The sequence below is a fragment of the Ambystoma mexicanum genome, chromosome 6q (assembly GCF_040938575.1).
Source record: "Ambystoma mexicanum isolate Mex_15411 chromosome 6q, UKY_AmexF1_1, whole genome shotgun sequence".
NCBI lineage: Eukaryota > Metazoa > Chordata > Amphibia > Caudata > Ambystomatidae > Ambystoma > Ambystoma mexicanum.
In genome coordinates, this window is record NC_090937.1 from 1,688,297,635 (window position 1) to 1,688,305,134 (window position 7,500).

At 51.3% G+C, this 7,500-nt stretch overlaps 1 non-coding gene across 1 annotated transcript; it reads right to left on the minus strand.

The window, feature by feature from the left end:
• Window positions 1-218: 218 nt before the first annotated feature.
• Window positions 219-372, minus strand: LOC138517303 (5.8S ribosomal RNA). Its single transcript, XR_011282502.1, has one exon. It is a non-coding gene; the product is annotated as a 5.8S ribosomal RNA (ribosomal RNA).
• Between the last annotated feature and the right edge of the window lie 7,128 nt (window positions 373-7,500).

Sequence of the window (7,500 nt, forward strand, 5' to 3'; positions counted from 1 at the left end):
GCCCGGTGCCCCGGGGCGGGGGCGGAGGCGCGCCGGGCTTTTTCAAGGCCCGCCGCCACCTCGCGCCGCCCGCCGCCGGGGCCCGCGCGGCCGGGTCCAGAGGGATCCCGCGCCGGTGCTGATCGGGGTCTGACCTTAGGGGGACGAAGGGAACGGGGTCCCTGCGACAGCCCCAGCCGCGCCCCGGGGAGGGGACCCCGGGGCGATTGACGTTCAAGCGACCCTCAGACAGGCGTAGCCCCGGGAGGAACCCGGGGCCGCAAGGTGCGTTCGAAGTGTCGATGATCAATGTGTCCTGCAATTCACACTAATTCTCGCAGCTAGCTGCGTTCTTCATCGACGCGCGAGCCGAGTGATCCACCGCCAAGAGTCACAGGCAACTTTTCGTTTGGTTCCAGACGTCGGCCCGAGCCTGCCGGTGCAGGAGAGGCCGGGGGGTAGGCAGCGCCGCCCGTCCCGCCCGCCGCGGGCGGGACACGGCCCGGCGCCCCGTCTAGCTGCCCCACTTGGGAGTCGGCCGAGACCATCGGGGGTTTTAAGAGAAAACAAAAAAAAAACCATCCAGGCGCTCAGCCCGGGAAGCCTGCGCGGCGGCAGGGCTTCCCACGGCGACGGAGGCAGGCCGCTCCGCCGCCGGCCCAACCCGGCCCGGTTCCCGCCCGGCCTACCCCCGGCCCCGACCCCCTCCGCCGCTCCCCTCGCGGGGAGCCGGACGGAGGGGCGGGCCAGAGTCGGCACGGGCGGGGGGGATCGGGTGGGACCGCTAGAGTCTTCAAACCGCAGCCCGGCCGCACGGGGCCGGGCTCCAGGTACCTGGTCGAGAGGGAAGGTCGCCCGCTGCGCCGGCGGGCCTGGCCATCGCTCGCCCACGCGGACGTGGGTGTTAGGGAGAATTCTCTGTTTAGGCTGAATTTCCCTACCTAGTGAGTCCCCCAGCAGCTTTGCGGGATTTCTGGGGTTTAATTTTTTTCTCCTGCCAAGAGTGAGACTCTTTTACCCTCACTCTTGGACATGTTGAAGTGTGTTTTCTTGGTTAAACCTTGTGTTGAATGGGCTATGGGGTCTCTTACTCCATAGGGCCTCATGTATTTTTGTGATGTGGGTCACACAGCACCCTCTGTGCCGTGACCCAGGGGTGTCCTAGGGACTCCCCAACATAGACTCCATACCCTGGGACTGACTACTGTCTCCCAGGGCATGTAAAGTCACCAAAGACTTTGCTAGTCTTGAATCCTGAACAGAACCAGTACAAACCATCATATTGTGGACGTACTGGCTGGGGCAATTCGATTGCCCCAGGGTCTGTTAGTCGAGGGGGCACGTCTCCGTCCCCCCTGATCGAGTTTTGGCTGGTGGCAGTGGAAACTACTTTTTATATTCGACCGCGAATATTTCCCTATGGGATTTCCCATTGTTTTAGGCTAACACATTTAATTATTTATTTACGGTAGCCTTAAACATACCGCCGGTTTATATATTTATTTTTATAACTCCGGTTGGGACTTTTTGCCAAAACTTGATTCTAAAATGGCGTTGGTGTTCGCCTCTGTAACTCTGACCCAAAGTGGAGCCCTTTGTTCCACTTTTGGCGGGCTTCTCCACAGAAGCCCTCCAAAGTGGTGCCACTCTGTCTGGGGTACTTAGGAGGGGTGGAGGGGGATTTAGGCACCCTGGACTGAGTTACCTTGGTAACTCAAGTCGCACTCCGTCCTGATTGGCCCAAGTGGTGAGCCGCCCGGCTCACCACTTAGCATGGTTGAGTGACAGCTAGGCTGGGTGAATGGGGGTTTGCTGCATAAAAGCAGGGCTTTGGGGACTGGGACTTCAGAAGTCGCCACAGGACCAAGAATCCGACGAGGGAAGAGCTGAGCCGACCTGCTTCGACGACACCACCCGGTGGAGCCCTGCTGAACCGTCTCACCACTTTTTCCCGACGACCGAGGAGAACTCTTAACGGAGTGGCTCCTTCCCTTGACTGGTGGGGACAACCAGTTTTCGCCTTCTTTCCGTTCTTTGAGGTATCTCGTGGCCGCCTTGCCTGTGCCAAGCACCCCGGCAACCGGAATACCACACTTTACCCCCATACCGCGAAAGTCGGCACCAACCCTTTAACCGGAGGACTCCGCGGCTGGTTTCTTCCCGGGCAGTGCAACGACCCTCTTCTTCTGCTCTTCAGCGAGAACTTCTTCTCCCCTGACCGACGTCGAGCCCTGCTGCCACTGCCTGGAACAACTGCCACCGCTGGAGGATCCTTTCCGCTTAAGGTACTGTGTTCTGCCTGGCTTCCCTTGCTACCGACTGTACGGGGTAGATTTAGTCCCCGGCTTTCGAACCTGGGAGTGCCTGGGACACTTTGGCTAAACTTTCTGAGCCACTCTAACCTCTTTTTGACTCTTTGCAAGACTTTGAATCTCTAACTAACAGTGTGATCTTGGGCACATTTTCGCTCCGGCTACTCTAAGAGTGGGCCCTGCCTAGTGACTTTTGCTCACCTGTGACTTTATTCTTCTTTAAGCCTATTGCAAGTGCTCTGGACCTTAGAGTGGTGTGTCTAACCCATTTCTGCTTTTTCTCTCCCTTTCTTGGAAACTACTAGAGTGTCATCTAACGTTAAGCACTCACCTCTGTTTTAATTAAGTGGTGTTTACTTAGAGTTGTCTAGATAGGAGAAAGGATTGAATCTACTTTCATTATAACTGTGTTGAAGTGCTTTTACTATATTTTTGCTAGAGTGTTTTTAACTTATGTGTATTTTAAATAAATAACTATATACTTTTGAAACCAAGCTCTGGTCAGTGTTTGCTTGTGCTATTGTGTTTTGGTACATATTGTGTATACTTTACATACTGCCTAACTCTTCTTGAGAGAAGTCTGACTGCTCAGCCACAGCTACCAGGTAAATCTGGGTGGTACAGACTGCTACCAAAGGGGTTTACTGCTCTACCTGTAGTCTTAAATCTTTTGCAGTGTTTCCCAAGGGAACTGCACAGGTTTCTGCCTAACACTGGTGTACAGCGGTGGGATTTGTATTGAGTATACATTTTATTGTGCTTTAGATACCTTAGTGCAACTAACCACAAAGCTTAGCACTGAAAAAGTAAAACCTCTAACATGTCAGTTATAGAAAGCTATAGTCAAGAGTCCCTTGCAGCCAAAACTGCTGATTGTTTAAGAGTGCTCTGTAAACATAAGGATCTCCTGACTAAGGGCAAGAAAATGGAGCTGATTGAAAGATTGTTAGCTAACCAAAGTCTGGGTGATGGTTCAGAGGAACCTACCACTCCAGCGACTGTAGATGACAGTGTTGAAGTTAACATGGAGCAAAATGTTGATGTTTCTGAGGAAGAGTCAGAAGAGGAGGGTGAGGCTGTTGTAACTGTCCCCCCTAGGCCTCTGCCTGCTCTACCTGCTGTACCTACTGGACCTTTACCAGGTCCCACATTTAGTCCTCAGTACTTTGAACTGGAGAAAATGAAGCTAGAATTGGAGTATAAGAAACTTAATGCTCAAACTGACAAAGAACTAAGGCTAAGGGAAATGGAGCTCAAGTATGACTTAGAAATGAAGAAATTATCTGTTGAGAATGTTTCTCTCTCTGGCTCCTCTAGAAGTTCCAGTCCTAAAAGACCCCGGATGCCTAAAGAATTGGTTGGTATGTATGAGCCTAAGTTGGATGTGTTGGATTGGTTGTCTCTGTTTGAATATAATCATGGGCTCCAGAACATCACAGGAAATGACTTACTCACCTGGTTGTTCTCTAGGCTTCCCCCTGTTGCAACTGATGTGGTAATGGAGATGGGGGAGGAGGATAGGAAGGACTATGAATGTGTGAAACTAGCTTTGATAGCTAGGTTTGGGAAGACCCCTTCCCAGTATCTTAAGAGGTTTAGGAGCCTCAAAAAGCATGATGGTACCCCTTGGGCTACCTGGGTGAGTGAATGTTTGAAAAACTTAGAGGGATGGATTAAGGGTTACAAGGTGAACACTTATGAGGGGATGAGAAATCTCTTTATGTTGGAGTCAATTTATGATGCCTGCTCTCCTGAGCTCAGACAGCACTTGGCTGATTCACAGGAATTGGATCCTAGGAAGCTAGCTAAGGCTGCTGACTTGTGGGTTGCCAACAGGGCCACTCACAAGGATTCTGGGGTCACTCAGAAGAAGGATGGGGAGAAACAGCCTAAAAAAGACTCCAAAGAGAATTCTAATAATTCCTATCCCAAAGAGGGCCCCAAACCACAAAATAACCAGGGTAAGCCACATGGGAAACCTAGTCAGGCTACTGTACCTTCTGGCCACAAGCCAGAAGGAGGTCAGAACAAGCCACCCTTCCAGAGAGCATTTGGACAATGCTATGTCTGTCAGGGTACTGACCATATCAAAGGAGATCCCAAGTGCAAGGGTAAACCTGCAGGGATCAGCACAGTCTCCTTAGCCTTCACTCCTGAGGATGAAGTACAGATGGCTAGTGCCCACTTTGAACTCTTTGCTGAAGAACCCTTGGGTCTTCAAGCAACTGTACACTTAGAGCCTATGGGTCTGGTTAGTCCCCAGAATAGGGTTGTGTATAACTCCCTACCTGTTAACTCTAAGGTGTATTATGTGGACAGTGTTCTTGTCAATGGCCAGGATACTCCTGCCAGGAGAGACACTGGGGCCAGCAGAACAGTAGTGGATGAAAGCTTCTTTCAACCTGAGGATGTGGCCAAAGCACCCAAAGGTCCCACTAAGATGTCTGGAGGCCCTGTCCAAATGGTTCCTATTCTACCAGCCCTCATTCAGTGTAACAACATGACAGTGAGGATCCCTGTCAGTGTTCAGACTGAGGTACCTGGGAAGGTCCTGTTGGGGAATGACCTAAGAACTCTAGGAGTAGTGTCACATACCCCCAGGCCTCCCAGTATGGAGAAGCAGAACTTAACCAAATTGGCTAGACAGGCTACCTTGAAGGACCCTTCTAAGCCTGTGGGACCCTCTACTGAGAACCCCACTACAAGCCCTGGTGTTAGTAAGTTGACCTCTAACCCAGGCACATTTCAGGATAGTATGCTAGGAACATGGGTGCCCCAACCAAGCTCCATCATTGTTCCCCTAGTCTCAGAGTCTCTGACTCCCCCTGCTTCTGAGGAAGAGGTGGATAGACCAACTAGGCCCCTATCTGGACCTGAGAGAACTGGTAATTCTCAGTGCTGGTGGAAAACCAGAAAAGAAAAGTCTAAGGCCAAAAACCTTCAGACTGTTGGACCTTCTACTGAAGACCCCAACTCAAATCCTAATGTTAGGGGGGAAACTCCTAAAATAGGTAAGGGTAGATCTAAGAGGAAGGGGAAGCAGGTGCAGTGCCTAACCCCAACCCCTCCAACCAAGAGGCCTAAGACCCAACCTGCTCCCACAAGAGAGGTGGTGAGGAACCTTGGAGGCCCCTCTAGATCTCAGGGAATCCTTTATAAGGACCCCTTGAAAAAGCCTAACATAGGTTCAGAAGTTGTACCAACTTCTGAGGGACTGGTCAACCAGATCCCCTATAACAAAAAGACTGATGTTCCTCAAAGGGTCTGTAGGTCCGTTAGCTTGCAAAAGAAAACCTTTGAGTTCTCCATTGAACATAGGTCAAGGTGTCACCATCAAAATGCTGATGGACTCTCTAGGATGTATATCATCGACTAGAGGTATGAGGTTCATCCAGGAGTGGATTAAATCCTCCTGTCCCTTAGTCTGGGGGGGGCGAGTGTTAGGGAGAATTCTCTGTTTAGGCTGAATTTCCCTACCTAGTGAGTCCCCCAGCAGCTTTGCGGGATTTCTGGGGTTTAATTTTTTTCTCCTGCCAAGAGTGAGACTCTTTTACCCTCACTCTTGGACATGTTGAAGTGTGTTTTCTTGGTTAAACCTTGTGTTGAATGGGCTATGGGGTCTCTTACTCCATAGGGCCTCATGTATTTTTGTGATGTGGGTCACACAGCACCCTCTGTGCCGTGACCCAGGGGTGTCCTAGGGACTCCCCAACATAGACTCCATACCCTGGGACTGACTACTGTCTCCCAGGGCATGTAAAGTCACCAAAGACTTTGCTAGTCTTGAATCCTGAACAGAACCAGTACAAACCATCATATTGTGGACGTACTGGCTGGGGCAATTCGATTGCCCCAGGGTCTGTTAGTCGAGGGGGCACGTCTCCGTCCCCCCTGATCGAGTTTTGGCTGGTGGCAGTGGAAACTACTTTTTATATTCGACCGCGAATATTTCCCTATGGGATTTCCCATTGTTTTAGGCTAACACATTTAATTATTTATTTACGGTAGCCTTAAACATACCGCCGGTTTATATATTTATTTTTATAACTCCGGTTGGGACTTTTTGCCAAAACTTGATTCTAAAATGGCGTTGGTGTTCGCCTCTGTAACTCTGACCCAAAGTGGAGCCCTTTGTTCCACTTTTGGCGGGCTTCTCCACAGAAGCCCTCCAAAGTGGTGCCACTCTGTCTGGGGTACTTAGGAGGGGTGGAGGGGGATTTAGGCACCCTGGACTGAGTTACCTTGGTAACTCAAGTCGCACTCCGTCCTGATTGGCCCAAGTGGTGAGCCGCCCGGCTCACCACTTAGCATGGTTGAGTGACAGCTAGGCTGGGTGAATGGGGGTTTGCTGCATAAAAGCAGGGCTTTGGGGACTGGGACTTCAGAAGTCGCCACAGGACCAAGAATCCGACGAGGGAAGAGCTGAGCCGACCTGCTTCGACGACACCACCCGGTGGAGCCCTGCTGAACCGTCTCACCACTTTTTCCCGACGACCGAGGAGAACTCTTAACGGAGTGGCTCCTTCCCTTGACTGGTGGGGACAACCAGTTTTCGCCTTCTTTCCGTTCTTTGAGGTATCTCGTGGCCGCCTTGCCTGTGCCAAGCACCCCGGCAACCGGAATACCACACTTTACCCCCATACCGCGAAAGTCGGCACCAACCCTTTAACCGGAGGACTCCGCGGCTGGTTTCTTCCCGGGCAGTGCAACGACCCTCTTCTTCTGCTCTTCAGCGAGAACTTCTTCTCCCCTGACCGACGTCGAGCCCTGCTGCCACTGCCTGGAACAACTGCCACCGCTGGAGGATCCTTTCCGCTTAAGGTACTGTGTTCTGCCTGGCTTCCCTTGCTACCGACTGTACGGGGTAGATTTAGTCCCCGGCTTTCGAACCTGGGAGTGCCTGGGACACTTTGGCTAAACTTTCTGAGCCACTCTAACCTCTTTTTGACTCTTTGCAAGACTTTGAATCTCTAACTAACAGTGTGATCTTGGGCACATTTTCGCTCCGGCTACTCTAAGAGTGGGCCCTGCCTAGTGACTTTTGCTCACCTGTGACTTTATTCTTCTTTAAGCCTATTGCAAGTGCTCTGGACCTTAGAGTGGTGTGTCTAACCCATTTCTGCTTTTTCTCTCCCTTTCTTGGAAACTACTAGAGTGTCATCTAACGTTAAGCACTCACCTCTGTTTTAATTAAGTGGTGTTTACTTAG